This window comes from Aquila chrysaetos, chromosome 10, assembly GCF_900496995.4.
Source record: "Aquila chrysaetos chrysaetos chromosome 10, bAquChr1.4, whole genome shotgun sequence".
NCBI classification, from domain to species: Eukaryota; Metazoa; Chordata; class Aves; order Accipitriformes; family Accipitridae; genus Aquila; species Aquila chrysaetos.
In genome coordinates this window covers 31,985,902-32,004,991 of record NC_044013.1, presented here as the reverse complement: position 1 = coordinate 32,004,991, position 19,090 = coordinate 31,985,902, and positions in this window count along the sequence as shown.

Below are 19,090 nucleotides of genomic sequence, written 5' to 3'. Positions count from 1 at the left end.
TTTATTGCAGGTGAAGGGATGTGAACGAGAGCATCTGCCCATTGCAATCAGAGGAGGGGGGATTTTATCCTTAGTCTTGCATGAATTATTTAACGGCTGGAGTTGCAAGGTGAGGAGTGAAAAACTCCGGTTAAAATGTTACTTCATATTTGATTGTATACAAAATGAAGGCCCCATAGTATTTGAATCCTTCCTGGACAGAGGTGGCAGGTAAACCGTATTTAATACTCAAGCCTTTGAACCAGAATCCTAAGAACCTTAAAATCAAACAAGCTGCTTTTCATGTTTTAATGAACGATTTCCCACATACCACAAATTTGTGCATGAAATTACAAAAAGTAATAAGCTCATCCATTTCTCTGCAATTTTGCTATTAAACTTCAATGAGAGAGACAATCCAGTCAATAATGCTGATACTATTCTTTGCAAGAAGTCAGCTGTGCCAAGGGCCTTTGAGCACGAAACTCTTCCCGCTCCCATCCTGCGGAGCAAGGACATAGTTTTTCCCTGAATACGTGGGATCTTAACCTATGTAATTGCATCCTATAATATGTCTTGTTAAAAGACTGGACTCCTATGAGACTCTGAATAGCTAAACAGCACAGAAAAAGTGTAATTGCTTTCCAATGAGGGTTTTACTTTTTTAATTTTTAATCTGGTTAGGAGTGCACACAGTTCTGTTGGTTTTTGCTTTAATTATTGTTATTTGTATGTAAACATACAGAGAGATTGTTGTAACCATTGGCCTGGAAAAGTGCCTAGGAGGTATTTGCTCCTCACTGTGGTGTTTAACGTTTCATGACTGTTATTTTTCATCTTTGCTGTATGCAACATACTCCAGCCGTTTATTACGAGAGACCCCACTTGCCCCGAACAACATGGGTGTCCCTGTGCTGCGAGCTATGCACAGCATGGTGAAGGAGGTGGCTGAAACACCTGAGACAAAGGACGGAAACAGCGAAGAGTATTTGGGCATGGCCTTAGCAAAAGATCTGCAGGTTTCTGCTCTGAGGCCAGGGAGACAGCTGCGGGCAATGCGCCTGCCTGTGCTCCTGCCTGTCCCGGGGGGCCAATGCCAATCCTGAGAGCCAGAGAGGGGGCAGAGCGCTTTATTGACTGCTAGATTTGGGTTTCTCTCTCTTGCTCTGCCATCTCCTTGAGCCAGAAGGCTTGCTAAATATCACAGAGAGGCTGGTCTGAGGTGCTTCGTGTTTCAGCTAGTCTTCATTTGTGCCAATGTCTCATGTGCACAAGCAGCCTGGGGTGCTGTTGATTCCCGGCTTTGCTGGAAATCCACTACCTGTCCCCTTTGCAGCAAGGCTCACGTGGGACCTCTACCAATGCCCTTCGTCTTGTGTGCTCCAGCAGTGCTGGCAGCTGCCTCATAGCTGCTCCCCTCTCCCAGGTGGCCCCGGGAGGCTGCTGGCGCTCAGCGCTTGCCTGGAGGCCACTCCTCGCCCATGGGGCCGGTACCACCCAAGTGAGGGCCTTTCCCCCATGTCCCAGGGCAGCGCTGCCCTCTCCTGCATGTCCACATCTCCATGGAAGGGAAACATGCTGCGGTGCGTGCATGTAAAAAAATAAATAAAATAATAAAAATTCCCCCAAGCGAGTTGGAAATCACAAGTCCAAGGGTACCTTGGTGAGGTAAAGAGGATGGGCGTCCTTGCTGGAGAGCCGAGTCCCAGGTGGGTGCTGCATCATCAGCCAGAGCAGCGACAGGAGGAGGGCAGCAGCCGCATGCAGGCAGCGTGCGGTGGCCCATGGCGGGGTGCTGCCCCGTGCCCCAGGGTATGTGTGTGGTGTGAGCCCTCAGGAGGGCAAGGGAGGTCATGTAAGGTGTGCGAGGGCAACCCTGGCAAAAAGCGATGGCTTTGGTCCCCTGGCTGGGTAGCGGCAGGTGATGCAGCATGTCTGAACCCCACGGAGCTCACAGAGCAAGCTGTTACCTGCGTGGAGGGTGAAGCAGTGGGTCGGTAGTTTGAAGGCAGAGTTTTCTGCTCCCTTTAAAGCCCCAGATCAGACCGCAGCGGCTGTGCTTGCAGGGGCAGCAGGAGGAAACCCTGCCCTGCGTGGGCCCTGCTGAACCAGAGACCCGCGACACGGAGAGGAAAGCTGCTTCCTCAGTGCCACCTTGTGCCTGAAACCCGAACAGCCCGGCAGTTCTGCAGGGTTAAAAAGCACAGGGCGATGGTAAGGCAATGAGCAGTCCAGGACTTGGCTATGGGGCTAGCAAATCCCAAATGGGGGCAAAAAAATGGCTTTGAATAATGCTGTGTATGGGTCCTCCGTGAGAGCGGTACCCTGTTGACAACGTGACTTTATGTGAAGCTTTAGCCAGGGAAGTTGAGCCTTGCCTTACCAAAAGGTGTCTTTAAAAATGGTTTCTATTGGCCCAGCTGGAGAGAGTCGCATAGGTGGGGAACTCTGTCCAGGTAGGACCCTCAGGATGCGGTTCCGGGTCAGGAGTTAGATGCTCAGTAAATGTGGCAATAAATACGAACATGAATTTTAAGCTCGGTGCGCCTCATGTGCTTGTGTGTGTGAAAGGTGCTTTCCTTGCTAGCGAGGCCTCTTACAGAGATGCTCTCCTGGTGTCAGCCACACATCCCTGGTTTGCCGTATACAGAAGCCACGTCAAGCGGTGTAGGACACTGTCCAATATCCTCTGTGTGTGTGTGTGTGTGTGTCTTTCTTTAACCCTGATCCTTAACTAAAGCTAATGTCCTGGCCATTAGTCTATTGAAGTGGGGAATTACACAGTCAGGCAAGGAGGAGAGCTTGACCTCTTCAAAAAGAAGTGAGGGAGAGGGGAGGGCAACAGAGCTGTGTTGCCTTAGGATGGCCAAGCACCAGGGCTGGAAGGCTCTGGTGAAAACACGGAGCTGCAGAGTCACACCTCACCTTCAAACTCAACTCTGCCCACTTCTCTCCTTGACCCGGAAAACCTCCTCGATATTTGTTGTGGGTTAACGCCAGCGGGCAGCTAAGCCCCACAGAGCCTGTTGCTCACTGTGTCCTCTCCCAGCTTCTTGCCCACCCCCAGCCCTCTCACTGAGGGGCAGCGTGGGAGGCAACGATGGCCCTGATGGTGTGCAAGCGGCAAAAGCATTGGTGCGTTAGCATCAACACTGGGAAATTCTGGGTCTGGAGAGGTCTTGGACTTTTCTGACATGGAAATCATGTAAGCTTAATAAAACTCCATCTAAACTATTTGGCAAACCATCGGGGGCCATGTCAGAGCTATTAGAGGCATCTGCACATCACAAGTGACAGGAGAGTCTTCAAAAAAAAGGGGGGAGAGAAAACACAGGAGGAGAAACAAGGAGAAAAGTTAAGAATTATAAATTTGCCCTTTGAACAGTAGCATCTGGGGCAAAAGGCCTGGATTACACAAACCATCCATCTCTAAAACACCTGGAAGAACAAATCATATCATATGGCATTAGAACAAAGCATAGCAAAAGATATATTTCCTCTGCTAACAAGGCAGCGGGCTCGTTCCAGGTCCCTGTTCACGGGGAGGGGAGGCGGGGACAGGCTGAAGGATGGACAGGGTGTCCTGTGGGTGGGCTCTCCTCTGCTACCCCCCAAGGAAAGACCAGATCCCTGGGAGCAGAGTGGTCCCAAAGCGCTCCTGGTAGAGGTACTGCTAGCAATCGATGGCAGGTGAATTATTCAGGTACTTGGAGACAAGAGAGAGAGATGGGTAGTTGAGCTAGAGTGGTGTGTAATTGTAGCTTCACATTAAAAAACTTTGACATGGCAGGGAGGTGTCTTTGAGCTGCTTAGAGGAGAGAGAGGGACTTGCAGGGCTGGTGCAGAGGTGGCTTTGCCATCAGCAGCACTGCCCTGTGCTTGTGTGCTGTGCTGAGGCCTCTTTGGTGTGAGCCGCTTGTGACAGTGTGGACTATTACAGGAGCACGGGCACATGAAACAGCCAACCTAAGCATGTCCTGAGCTCTTTGAGATGCTGAGCAGGAGCACCCATTGAGAAAAAAAGCTTTTGAAAATTACACTGTATTTTTTTCATAGTAAGAACAAGGCCCTTGTAGATAAGCCAGCCAGCAGCACAGCAAACGGACTGTCTTCTCCACAGGCTTCCCAGCTCCATTCACCTTTGGGTGGGTCTTGTCTCCATGGTCTCCTTCACTAGCATACAAGATTTGTATAGAGCAAGGCTGAGCAAGGGGTGATGATGACACCCAACCTGAGCATCTGCATGTTGTAGGATGTCTTTCCAAGCAGAGCTGGTCTTGCCAGCTGACTGGAGACAACGTCAAAATCGTCAAAATCTTCAACGAGACTAAATCACCCATTGTTCCTTAGCAACCCAAAGGCGTTTTGCAAAGAAACAATCTAGCTTGAGCCATTTTGGCTTTCCCTTCTTTGGTTTCCCTACCCTTTGGCCAGCATAGTCTTAAAACAAGTAAACAAATGATGAGATCCACAAGCCAGCATAGCAGCATCTCCCTTCCCTCCTGGGTGCCTGTCGTGAACACAGCAATCTGCCTTATTTGATGTCTCAGTCCTGCCTGGTCTCATCCCCAACACGGTATTTGCCTTCAGCCTTAGGAGTTGGTAGCTGCAGTTGAGCTGTAGGAGTGGTGACAGACAGACTGCGTGTGTTGGGACAGCCCTTGCTCTGTACATCAAGCAACTCAGGTCTTCCTCGTCTGAATTTTTCCCTACTGAAAAAAGCCTCAAATTAAATAGCCAGCAAAGGCAGCGCTGTGGGGCTGGCGTGTTGAAACACCAATGAGGAGACAGTGAAGCCTGACTGTGCATAAACACAGGCTGGCATCGCTCATCCAGGTAGGGTCCTGCAAAGAAGCAGCTGATGAGTGAAGCTTAAGAGTCCAATTCCCAGGGGCTTCATGGGGACCTCTGAGGATGGAGACAACTGGCCTGGTATCACTGCAGCCTCCTAGTTTCAGGGTTGTGTATTTTGTGCCATAAAACCAGGAGTCATTCACTGTATCCCTGTAAAGGCTGCAGGGACCTTACCTAGCACAGCTATTTCTTTGCAGTCTTTTCAAGGGGAGCGTTAGTTGCTCTCCTCTGGGAGCATCTTGTCTCCTCTTTTCTGTTTCTAAAGTTTCTTTAAAGAAGCTATGCAGCTTACCAGCCTGGACCGTTCAGCCCTCTCTTACTCTTCTCAAATAAACACATTTTACTTTCCACCACAAGAGGTCCTCAGGATCCTAAGGCAAAACAACCCCGGAAAACAGATCTGGGAGCAAGGCTTGGAAGCACCGGTGCTAAACCAGTGATGGGGAGGAAAAGTTGCTCCCTCTCCCAGACATGAGACTTCCAGCACATCTCTTGCTGTTTGGGTTTGGATCCTTGGGGTGAGATTTCAAACCTTCCCAGCAGGTGTTGGAGCTGGTTGGAGAGGTGATGTACTCCCAGCATGGTCTGGGAGCTTCTGTTCCAAGGGAAGAGCCAAACTAGGGGAAAACTAATATTTTCAGCAATGGAATGCACCAAGGCAACACTAGAAGGGCTGACAGCTGTGATAAGGTCGTTGCCTCTTCAGCAGTCATGGTTTCTTCAATGGCTGTGATCAAGTGTCCAAATTTCAGCCTTTCTCCTCTTCCCCAGTTAAGGAGAGCTTATTCTTATGCAGCCCTGTTATGAGACTAAATACATTTTTGTTAACATGTGTCACAACGTTTTCATGGGGAGTGAAATAGTGGTGTTAATTGAGGAGGCACAACCCATGATGCTTTGAGGCTTTATGAGTAGTACAGGCTTGCTTGTCTTCCTCCCTGTATGCCTCGGCAGCAAACAAAGGTCTGTTTAAACATATTTCAGTGCAGAGATGAATATAGGTCAACTACAGGACTGCTAAGGTTACAACAGAAGTTGTTACTGGAATAGATTTAGGGCCAAAACCAGCTACCAGGTAGACAGCAGCCCATGTCACCTAGCACAGGCTGCCAAGAGAGTCCCTGTGCTCTTGCAGCACGCTCCCCTTTCCCCCGCGTCCAACATGGAAGTGGGCAGGAAAGATGGAGCCAGTTCATTTGCTGTGCACTTTGGAGGTTTGGTTTGAAGGCAAATAAATGGCTCATGCAATTTAATGTTGCAAACGATGGGAGGCTGGAGACTGCAGAAACGCAGGACACAGTAATAGGAAGCCCAGCTTCAGACTGCAGTGTTACATGAACAGCGGCAGAAAAGGGCATGCAAGGGCAGTGGGGTTACTGCAGGGCCTGTGCCTTTGAACTCCCCTCTGAAATGCCACGAGCAAAACTGGTGGTTATTTCAGAGGCCGGCTGTGAGCATCTCTTAGTGAACGAGCAGGTCTCAGCTCCTCTAGCCCATGGCTACTGCAGACAGGGGTTCAGGGAGGAGGGTTAGCCCTTCTCCAGTGTTGGACATGGTGTTGCTCCTGCATCCTCTGTGGCTCTTTTGTCTCTGCTGTTTCCCAGTTGGTGCTATTGAGATTTTTGCTGGTGGCCGTAATGCACCCATGTACTGGTGCCTGTCTGGTTCTAGTGCTTCCTCTTCCATCTTGTCATCTGCTTATAGCTTTTGCTGTGCAGTCATACTTTCCTGCCTCATGGTGTGTGCAGCTTTCATGGCAGCTCTGAGCACGCAGGTCCACACACATATTCAGTGCCATCCCTTGCCTGTGCTGCAGATCTCCCTTGCTCTTTGCATGGCTAAGTCAATGGTGAAAATTTGTTTTGTTTGGCCTGGCCTGGTTTTCCATGTATTCCCAAGCATGGCTGTCTTTCCAGAACAGAGGGGAAAATGTTTGTCTTCCTCTCCCCACACACCAACATTGCCTTGGCCATCCTCACTGCGTGGAGGGGCCATGGGAGCTGGTTACCCCCCAGCCCTTCCCTGGCAGGAGCACAGGCTCTCTCACCTTTCTCTCCCAGACCAGAGGGATACTGACAGAGAAATATGAGTTCTGAGCTTTCTTTTTAATAAAACACTTTGGTGTTACTCAAAGGCTCATCATAGGATGTCAGTATGGATTTCTTGATGGCCATGATTGGTTTGAGCTCATAAGCAGGCAAAAGTGAAAGAACCTTTCCTTTTAAATGTTAATAGAGACCTTTCTCGTTCTTATCCTGCAGGCAGATTCGGTGATGTGTGATTTATTCCTCTTATTCTTGCTTTTTCTGCAGTGCTGTCTGAATGCTGTACATTTATGTGTATATATATATATAAGAGTGAGTACTCTATATTTTATATTCCTGTACTTAGTCATACTCTCTGGTCTCTGTGCATACTTTACTTTCAGATCTGAATACTCAAGACCCGTAGATACCTCTAACCTCCTAACGAAGCCCGTCCTTACAGAGCTGGCTAGTAAACTATCCGGTCTGGGCGGAGGGCCAAGTCCCAGGGGACCGCTCTCATGCTGAGATGATGATTCATGTCATATTGGATCACCAGGGCACTAGACACCTCTCTTGTGGACAAAACCAAGGACTCCAACCCAGGGCTCTCCAGGAACTGGTCCGTGTGTTGGATCTTCTGACAGCCTTGTGTTCATTGTGTGGTGGTGCACATGGAGATGATGGGCATGTATCTAATTAGACCATGTCTGTACTTGGTAGAGTGGAGGAAGACAGAAGAACAAAAACCCGGCAGAGGTTGGATTCAGACTGATGCATTAACCCAGGACTCTCAGGCAGCCTGTGAAGGGGAAGTGGCTGTGGTAGACCTGACAGGTCTTGTACAAAAACACGGTGCACTGTTCTTGTAAAGAAATGAATGTGCGTGTATTCTTCCTGAAAGACCGTCAGGAGGGTGTATGAGAGGAGCTCTGGCCAGGACAGCTTCAGACAGGCTGTGATTGAATCAAGAGAGATCTTGAGACTGGAGTTGGGGAAGGGAGAAGTAATTATAGGGTGCTAGTTAACGAAGGGGCAGTGCTTGTGTAGAGACTTTCACTAATGTTGTCAGGGACTGAAGAGCTCAGCGTTACCTGGACCCAGATGGCTGGTGAGGAGGACACAATCGTGGGAATCAAGGACAATGTCACCAGGGGAAATTTTGGGAAGGGAGCTGGGGTAGTATCTGGGGCCAGACACCAGATCATGGCTATGGGAAGGCAGTTAGTTAGCATATACAAGATCCTCCTTCTACCAATCCCACTGCCCTGTAAGTACGTACCCAGGTGTCTCCCAGGGGAAGGAACCAGGACAATATAAAATAATATTCTCCTGGCCCAGTCCACTCATTCTAAAACTGTTTACATGATTTACTCTGGTGGGGTTAGGTTATTGGTGTAAGCCCTCAGCTGTAGTGAGGCAAAAGTGCAAATGAAGTTGCATGAAGGAAACTGTGAACCCTGTCATTCCTTTTGAGGTGGCATTTCTTGAGCTCTTGAAGTGAAATTACTCTTGACTAAACCAATGAGCTTAAAGTTGGAGCTTGTCTGCAAGAAAAAGGTAGTTTAAATAGAGAGAAGAGGGTTTAGCTCAATAGGAGTTACCCACGGAAATGAAAACAGTCAAGTTCTTGCTGGGATCTGGCTGTGAAATGTGATGCCAAAGGCTTCCAAACATCAGCTGTGAAAGAGCTCAACACATCACCAAAAATACTCCACTTTCCCCATCCCCTGAGATACCAACTCCCCATCATCTTTGCTCTCTTTTTTTAATGAGGCATCAAATGTTCAAGAAGTATTAGGGCTTTGTTACCAAATGAGCAGCTCCTCCTTTCTGCTTCATACAGAAAACAAGAAGAGTCTGTCTGGCTTCGACCCCAACTCATTTCCAAAGACAATTCTTTTCTTAGATCTGGCCTTTGTGAATGGCAGAAGAATGATTTTCACTGCAGTCTCCTGATTTCTTTTTAGTTAAACAGACCCTGTCCTCCATGCCGACTCTGGGAATGTGGGCAATTTTCCAGTGCACCCAGTGGCTATTCTCACAAGAGGTGGCTTGCAAGTTCCCCTAGAAAAATGCTTTTCCCTTCTTCTTCCTACCCCACACTCTACAAAATGTTCCATGCTTCATGGAGGAGGGGGATGAATTTCATCCTTTAGCAGCTGAGCCAGTGTAATGCACAGATGGTTGACAAATCCTTGTGCACAAATAATATTTATTCATCATTGAAGAGAGGTACCTCATGGGAAGTCTCCTCCTACAAGAGGGTGAACAATCTCTGAGCCCACTCAGTTGTCTGAGCCTCTTTGTTGCAAGACACTGGAGGATCTGGTGCTGGAAATATGCAAGCTCTGCAGCAGCCCTTGCGAGAAGGATTGACTGTTGAATTTGCTCAAACTCCTGCTGAAGGCAATGGCAGTTGTGCTGGAAAAAAATGGGTTCAAATAAATGTTGGCCCAGAGCTCACGCTGACAAGCTGCGTGACTCAGTACCTAGAGGACTCCTAGCTGGAAGCATGTGGGCATTAATGTCTGGCTGAAAGCAAGTACAGCTCCAGCATGGATGGAGGAGAGGAAAGGGGGACACAAGAGGTACCAATGCTTGCATTATCTCTTCTAACTATAGATGCTTAGCAGGGTGTCTGAGTACAGGATCCGATGAAGGGACTCTCTGATGACACTTCCCCAGAGTCCTACAGTAAATTATACAAAAATCCTCTTTGAAGGAGACCTCTCCAGAAGGCCCTGGAGCAAGCAGTACTTCTCACATTAATACAGGGGAAAAGCTAATGAAGATTAATGTTCATCAAGGTGTGAGGAGAGCGAGGAGGGGAGTTTTCTCTTAGATAGTTAGAAATATATTTTCTCTTGGCATTTAAAACTGTACATTTCAATTTCTTTTGCCATATTAACAACAACTTTAACTACAACTTTATATGAGTTCTGCAGGCAGCTCTGCACATTGATCTGCTCTTACAGATCTCTAGAAATGAAACCCTACCAAGCCTGTTGAGCCCATTCAGCACATCACCAGATTGGATCCTGAATGGAAAAAAAAATTAAGAAGTCACACAGATAAGCATGAGCTGGGGCTGCCGAAGGGCACTCACATACACTCTCTCCCAGGGTTTTTAATTTCTTTTTTGGTGTAAGTTAGGAATAAAGAGAATATGTTTCCTCTCCTGCTTAGCAACTTCTCCTTCACCTTGTAATAAGGAAACAGAATGGGAAGAGAGGACTTCTGTGCTCGTGGTCACGCAGGGAAATGATGAAACCCTAACTTTCTTGCTCTGGCCCCCAGAACAGGAACTGGTGCTGCGGAAACTGTTTGCGTCCCTTGAGCACCAAAGGACTGGCATCTTGTAAGATTAGAAAGTGTTGTGATCCCTTCCAAAGTGTCCTTTGGTCACAGTCAGGTGTGAGTGAGAGAAAGCATGGCTGACACATGGAGAACTATCCCAAGTGTCCTCAGCTGCATCCTTTGCATCCTTCCTCTCTTTGGGGATATGTCTTACCCAGACCTGAACAAGACCCAGCCTGTTCAGGGGGCTTTGCAAACTTCAGCTTGGCTGGATCTGACAGCTGAAGCTGGATGGAGGCATGGAGTTGTCTCTGTTGCTGCACCCAGAGTGATGGGACACGGTCATTTGTGACTTCTGTCCCCACCGCATGCAACAGCCAAGCTACGTTTCAGCATAAAACATGGGCAAGGGAGCTCTTGGGGTGACATTCCCTGTCCCCAGTTCCAACAAGCTTTCTGTGACTGTGCTTTGGGTCTATTTAAACTCACCCACTGATTCCTCTGATTACTTCTTGAGGCAGAGAGGAGATTTAAGAAAGAAGGATTAACCAAAAGTTCTCTGCGACCATCTCTGTTGAAGGACTTGCAATGCAACCTAAAAAGCTGTGCTAGCAAAGTAGCACTGCCTTCTCTTACAGAGTGTCCTTCAGTGGGAGAGCATGGTCTCCTGCGACCTGGCAGAAAAGGCAGGAACACAGGAGAATCTGCTTTTTATCTGATTTGGCTTGGTTTATGCAGCTCAGTCCCTTACAAGAGCTTTAGATAATACTGAGGTCCTAGGGAGCAGTGTTAGCAATGTATCCATTGCCATGTCATTTGATAAAGTCCCTCTATGCCAAGTGTTCTGGATCAGTCACCTTGTCCTTTCCCTGCCCTCTAGACAGTCTCCTGGGCTTAAAAAGATACTGGGTTGTGAGTCTAAAACAGAAACTGTAGTTTTTTGCTGATCTTAGAGTATAGCAACTTTTTAGACAAAGGTAAAAAGTGGTAAAAAGGCAAGCATTTCAGACCTTTTAATCGGTACTTTTTATAGTTTAAACAATTGCTTTAAAAGGCAGCCAGGGACACGGCTTATTCTATGTAAACATTAATATTTTTCTAAATTGATCCTCATTAATTCACTGTGGACAAATCTTAATTCAGTGTTATGTTATCTGTGCTCTGAGTTACTAGGTAGAACAGCGTGCATTTTAGCAGCACTATCAAGTTGTGCAGTAGCTAGGCATATGTTGCAAAACTTACTTTCCCCCTTCCAAAGGCATGTCTTACCCTTTTCTTACCCCTTCCCCATTTCAGGGTTTTTCCCTGGGTTCAGGGGACCCTGATTCACCCACTCTGGGCACTATCACCAGCCCTCATACTTTCCACTTGCTGAACTTCAATGTAGGTCACAGCAAGACCAAACTGAACCCATGTTCAAGCTGGAAAGACAGCTCCCGTGGGCTGGAGGAGGTGCTGGCCACCCCTGAGCATGGTGGTTTCATTGACGTGAATGCTATCATTAGGAGAAAACCTCTGCACTCAGCTGCTGAGGTGTAGGAGGCACTTCGAGTAAGGTGTTTTCATTCTCAGACCCTACAGATCTGTCCCTGGTGGGTGCCGGGACCCGAGCAGAGCTAAGCCCTGTGGGCAGTAGCACTCAGCTTGCTTGCAGCCAACAGGAGCCCTTGGTGCAGTGAAGAGTGCCACCCTGCTGAAACAGGGGAGAACATGAGCAAGAGTCTTGTGCCTAAGCTTCGGTGGTGGCTGTTAAGCAAAAGATCAGATTTGCATTGGATTCCTGGAGGAAAGCACACTGAGAGCCCTGCTGCACTTCTGAATTAATTCTGGCAGGGGGTGAAACGATGCTGTGGCAGAGGCTTTGCCATGGAGAAGGTCTGTCAAGACCCATGGGATTTCTTCCAGCCGTGGTCTCCTGCAGGACTGAGGCAGCTCTTCCGTGATGGAGGGCAGCACTAAATGACCTAGAAAAGCTGAGTTTATCCTGCATCCTGAAGCAGCAATCTGTTATGATCACAGTATTTCATATAAAGATGGCTAGAAAGAATACCAATAATTGGCTATTGGGAGAACAAGGTGGATATAAAAGGCACGAAGGAGATGTTTTTGCACAAAGATGCCATCTTTTACTGCTGCAGTAAGAGAAAAGCACAGCTACACCAGAAATTGTGCGTGCTCTGGGATGTCATATAGCCTCCCGTCATTTGAGAAGTGACTGGTACCTGCTCGCTTCAGAGATCCTGGGTGCAGTTTCAGTAGCTTTTTTCTTACTCTGGCATGAACATTTTCTGAACCAGAAGAGTAAAGGATGCAGCCAGTCATCATTTCTGAGAAACCAGCTACAAGGTTTATAATAAAAGCTCACAGATATCTGGGGTTGAGCTGAAACTACCTTCTATTGTCAGTGTGATATCTGCCTACGCAAAGGTCTGTTCTTCCATGTGCAGTATAGTTGGTGGTGGAATTGAAAGCACTCATCTGTTGCATGTAGTGCCTTGACTTTTGATAGAACTGCAAAGAAAGAGTTTACACTTTGCACACAGGTTATTGTCAAGAAGTGCAGATGTAAGTACAGTGAACTTGCTGCTGAAAACAGCCTGGCTCTCCTGACTGGCATATGAGTGTGAGTCTCGCAGGGCTTCATGCAGTGACAATGCATGTGTGCGCATCTTCTTTTACCACTAGATGTCATAAACTGGTTTTTTTTCCTCATTTTCAGAAGCTGCTTTCAGTGCGTGAGACATCGTTTGATGGAGACAGTCACGTTGATAACCCCTGAATAAGCTTCCCTTTTTGGGTTTTGGGTGTTATTTTTTTTAACTCTGCCTGAGACTAGAAGATGACACGCAATACGCTTTTTTTAACGTCTCACACACGTGCCAGAACATTATTTCTGCCATGCTGCAAATGACACACTACGACATATTTGCTGCGAGCTCAAAGCTCATTAGGGCTTTGATTTGCATTTTTAACTTTAAACTGCTTCAGCATCCTTCCTGAAAGCAGTGATAACATTAATGTACTCCTCTTTGCTGAGCAAAAACTGGTGATAGTTTTAGCTTTTCTTAGTTCAAGTCCAGCTCAGAGCTTGTTGTGTGTCCACTCTGTGGTGAGGCTGGGAGGTTAAAACCAAAAAACAAAACAAAAAAACCCCAAAATAAACCCTCCCTCTGGAGGCTGATTAATGTTTTTTTGCCAAGAAGTGATGTCTCATAACAGGGGAACTGGGAAGTGTCCCAACAAGTGTCCCAACCTTTCTGGAGCTAGAGGAGTTGCACTTAGCAAGTAGGACAAACCAGCAATTTTTCACACTTTACCCTAGTTTTATTTGAAGACAGGCCTTGTAAAATCTCTGCTCTGAACTGTGCAGCCATGTCAGGTATGGAGGGTAGACAAGGCTATGCTCGTGTGGTGTCAGATCCCTGCCTGCTCTCTGATAGCCCCAAGAGATCTCAAGACATCTTCCTGATGAAAACAGACACTTTTGTGTGTAAGGTGAGCTTTGCTTCGGGGGTGTTAGCATAGCCTGTGAGCATGCAGAGAGTAAGCTGCACACTTGGGAGAGATATCAGATATTGCTGCAGACCCAATTAAGGTTCCAATGGAAATGCAGAGCAAAAAAAAGTGCTGGAAAACCTACTCCTCTTCCCTTTCATCTGTGCTTCTTTGGTGCTTACTTCATAGCTGTTTTGTTTCCCTAAGTAAAAAGAACTGGAGAATATCACAGGGGAAAAGGAAAAGGCAAATGAAGGCGTGCTACTTATTCAGAGCAAACAGTCTGCAAGTATCTGAAACACAACCTTATTTCTTCAAAAAATGTCTATCTATCTTGCAACTAGCTGCTCAGCGAGTGCTGGAATGCATTTAGAAATGTCTTTACAACCTCGAGAACAGGCTTGCTTTCTTCACCCTACACACCTTCAGGGAGAGGCTGGGCATGTGGCCTCCTCCAGGCTTTCTGATGTTCCCTAATGTTACCTGAGGTGTTAATGGTTCACGCTGGGGAGAGCGCAGAAAGTGCCAGCATCACACTGACATTGCTTCGGCCAGCTCTTCCCAGAGAGGAGCATGGCCATGGTCCTCGGTATGGAGGAAAGTAGATGGAAATCATCTTCAGCCAGAGGGATTGCATCCTGCAGCACCATTGGTTGGGATGTCTCTGGTGTCTCCCCAATGCTCTGTGGTGGTAAGGACTATGCTGTGGGGACAGCCTGGCCCCCCATGAAGGGGTGCTGGTGGTCTGCCTGGTGCAGGGTGGCCTCCCTGCATGGTGGGGTAGGTGTGAGCCTTGGGGTGAATGTGCTTATGGCTTCTCTGTAGTCATGACCAATTGTTTTGTGGGCTTTTGAGTTTTGGAGTGGCAACAAAGAAGAACATTTCATATTGGCGTGTCAGCTGTGAAATGGATGAACCCATGTTTGATTCCTATGGAGGGAGTTGTGTAGATGAAGCGTGTGAAATAGACGTTTGTGGGGCGATGTTGCCTGAGTTATCCTGGAAAAGACTTTGTGAGAGAGCAGCCATGGGACCTCCATATCTGCTGAAAGCCATAGGGAGTGAGACACGTTCCCGTGAGGAGGTTGGAGTCAAGATGGAGCCCAGGTACCCCTGTTGTGTGACAGCTGCCTAAGCCCAGTCACTGGGGCTGTGACCACTTGGCAAGTCTCCCTCTTTGACAAAGCTGCCAACAGCTAAATAGGTGGTTGATAGCCATGTTTACGCTGGACACATTTGCTCAGACAGTTCAGTTTGAAGCTTTAAAGGACAGAAACGCTCTGTGAAACCAATTGGGAGGCCTGTGCAAATGCTAGAAAGGGGCAAATGTGAGATGGTTGCAATAGTGTGCTCAGGGGGTGAAGGAGAAGCCAGGAGGCAGCTGGGCCTGAGAGAAGCTTGGCCTGATCAGGAGGCCCCAGGTGTGAAGACCAAGGTGGAGGAGAAGCAGGTGAGCACAGCCACATTAGGCTGAGGAGCTCCAAAATTGAGTTTGCTCTGATGATGGGGGTTTTGCTCATCTCCAAGAGGGAGGAGGTGGGGATGGCTGATCTGAGTTGACGTCTCTGAGCTTCCTTCTTTACCCTTTTCTTCAACACATCTTCTCTCCTCCCTTTCCTGCCTTCAGGAAGGACTTCCCTGTTGTTCTTGTACAGGTGACAGAGAAGTTTGACTTGTGACACTTAATGCTGAATATGGGGGTGTGAGTTGCATTCCCCATTTATCTTGTGCCTTCTGCCTTGGGCTAGACCCTTTGAGGGTCAGTGCTTCTTAGAGGGGAATCTCACTCCTCCTTGGGAGTCTGTTGTGCTGCAGATTCATCCAGTGCTACAGGTGACTCTAAAGATGTGGCCTTCCCGTGTGTCACTGAGGATCTGGAGGTTCCTCTGGATGTTGCAGCAATGTTTCTCTAGATGGATGTGGAAAGGAGGGAGGCAAATTTCTTCACTAAGCACCAGAGTGACCTTCAGTAAATTTGGGGCAAAGCTATTGATTTGACCTAGCTGCCAAGTTCATTAACAATTTCATTATGGGGACTATCTGAAGGAGATAAGACTTCTTTTTATAGATGTGATGGATTTCTTAAAGTTAATTTCCAAAAATAAACACAATTACCAGAACTCCTCATTACCCATAAATTATCTTCATGGGGTATGGTTCCCCAGGATGGAAGACCTGCTCTGTCAGAAGTTTAGGAAATATCAAAACAAACAAACAAACACACAAACTCTAGCAAACAACAAGGGAAGCAAAACTAAAACCTAATTAGGTCCCAAGAGATGCTTATTCCCAGCTTGATGTAGAAATTAAGTCAATACAATTGAATGGTTAAATATTGACTGAATTGTAATATTTAATCAAGTAGTATTCATATTGCTCCTCTTTCAAAAGAGGTTTAGCTGGTTGTTTTATTGGCTTTTTAATCAATGCTTTAATTATATTGGTGCTCTAATTTCATAATAAGCTTGCATTAATTAAGGTAGCTCTTCTATATGCAGAGAATAATAGGAAAACCAAACCAAATAAAAAGAATATGCTTTTCTCATTCTCCAGAAGAGATGTAGACTGTGCTATTTACACTCATTTACTCTTGCAAAGGAAAAAGACACTGGGAATTTGTATTACTCAGAGTGACCATGAATTCTTTATTCGCTGCTTAGGTCAGCTCTGCCTCTGACTTCAGTGAAAGATTTGTGAAAATAAGAACTTGGGTCAACAGTGTCTTATGAGATTATTGATCAGATTCTGAAAAATGAAGTGTTTGGATATATTGGAAGATAAACGGGAGTCCCCCCAAAACAGAGAAATACTCAGTTTAATCTTGGGCCAGCTTCTGTCTCATCTGGTGTCATTCGCTATTGATGTCAGCTCTAATTGGAGGGACAAGGGTAAGTGGTGGGAAGGGAAAGTTGAGCTGTTTGTTAAACAGGAAAATTTCTCTTGGTGCTTAGGACACCCACAGATTCATACAGGTTGGGGAGAACTGTTAAGAGTTTACCTGTCATTTTTTTCCTAATATCTAAAGAAATAGGGAGAGGCTTCAGATGGTTAAATGTGGATGGCTACAGGTTAGATGCCTACACCTGAGCTTGTCTTCCTGTATAAGCAGCTGCGACTCAGTAGAGTCTAGGGCACAGTTTGGATGAACAGCTCATTAAAATGCTTATTAAAACTGCCTACATCTCCATTGTCACTGTAGCCTCCCCTAATAACCAGTAGACTTCTACAGTGTAACATGGCTGCCACTGGTTAAGGAGAACACCCAGAGATAAAGATGGTTTGTGCTGCAGTTGGAATAAATCAGGGAAGTTGTGTCCCATGCCAGCTACCTCCATGCTTTCACTAACCCACCTCTGTGGCTGTAATTTACTGGGACGGGGGACAACATGGGGCTTGTGGCAGCCGCCGAGGTGCTCCTGGCTAGAGGCTTCTTGTGCTTGCTGTGCAGCAGGGTGCACACGGGTGTGTGCAGCCTAATTCCTGGAGCAAATGCCAATGAAAAAGTAATTCCTCATCCTATTTTTCAGAAAGACAGCAAGAAGGCAGATTACTACTTCTAAGCATGTTTTTGCAGTTTCTTGGTAAATGCAGACGATTGCTTCTGGTTTGGATTAGCGTAGAGGTGTGAGCTGCAAGCTCTGCTCCTGAATCCTACCTTAGCATACCAGAGAAGTGAACGATTTCCCTGGGATACAGAAGGCGGCATTGTTTCTGCGAGAGGCAATAAAGCCTTGTGGTGAGGTCATGTCTTGGACTGGAGTGTGTTTGGAAGGCCACGAGGATGCTGTTATCCCAAGACTTCTTTGTCATGCAGTGAGACCTTTACAAAGCTGGACTGTTTTGATACAAAGGAGTTTCATTAATGAGGTCACCGAGATTGTAATAACTTTAGTAACACATTATTTCATACTTAGAAGTGATGCAGACATAAGTGGATTTACTTAGCCAACGAGATAAGATGTCCCAAAAGTATTTAAAAATGTCTGTGAATATATGAATCAGATGGTTGGAACTGTAAAAGGATGTGTTTAAGAGACAGTGTTTTGGAGCTGCCCCCAGCTGATGCTTCTACATCTGTTGATCATCATCTTCTGTCGGAGTGAGGAGACTGTGAGCTGTAAAGGGATAACAGTTTGCCTTGTAAGAATGCTTCATTGATTTTTATTAACACTGGTTGTTAGCTCTACCTGCTGGTATCTGCTTAGCTCAGCCTGGGGCGTTCTCTAACAATTTCAGCGCAAGTGTTCAGAGCCAAACCTAGTGAAAGGGATAAGTAAATAAACATCACTGAGCTCCTGCTGCATGCCATGTAGAAGATGTCTTTATAGCTTATTGCGAAGGCACCAGCATGTCAATATTTCATAAACCAAATTTAGAAAGAATTAAATGTTAATCCTTCTTTGTGAGTGTGGTGTTGGTGTAATTGCAGCAGTAACAACCTTTGTGCTAGCGCAGGGCTTTCTGCTAGACCAGGTTAGTAGTTCAGCAAGTCTGTTAAAGAAACACTGTGTTTACCTAGGCTGCTGGAGGTCGCTTTGGGTTTCTTGAAAGCCAGAAATGGTTTTAACTTTGCCAGGTTCTACATAAAGGAGTCTTTTTATTTGTGCAAGTTCACTCTCTGATTTGGTTAAAAATACTGCAGTAATTGCAATTGTGATCTGAACTCCAGCTTCCCTCCTGACAGATGTCAGCAGTCTGTACCCTGAATTCTTAGAAGTAATTTACCACAGCAGCACTGAAACTTCTTTCCCAAGAAATAACAATGATTCATAGTACCCCTAATATGCTACCTATCAGCTCTTTCTTTGAGCCTATTACTGAGACCAGCATTAGCAAATCCATATGCTCAACCTTTCTTCAGTTTTGGCACAGTGTTGTCCCTCTTGAGTTGTTTCTTCCTCTCTGTCCTCTGAATCGATGCTTGGTTTTCCTCTTTAGAGGGGACAAACATTTTAAAATAATTGCTGGTTTAATGTGTCCAAGAGGCAGTGAACGTTGTGATCAGTTTCCAAATGAATAGGACAGTAGCTAATTGAATTAAAAAATGCTCTCTGAAATTGATTTAAGAAATAAATATTCAAATAGGTGGTTCAACGTCTTCAGGATTAAAGTGGGGGTTATGCACTTGCAAATACATTTAATTTTGGCAGGACTGTGTTGACAGGTCCTAATCTGGAGCCTGTTTCTGGTACTTGGAGCTTTCTTTCACCTTAAGAAGCAATTCTCATTTTCGGTATTTTTTAGGCTTTTAGATTCTCTCTGGTTTGAAGTGAGAGAAGACACTAAAATTGGCACCAGCACAGCAGGAGCTCACACAACATGGTAAGAAGCAACATCCCCTCTCCTTCAGATCTTATAACTTTGGTCATTAGCTTCTTCACACATCTTCCTTGATCCGTCTGTTCACAAAGCCTCCAGGCTCCTTCTTGAACACCAAA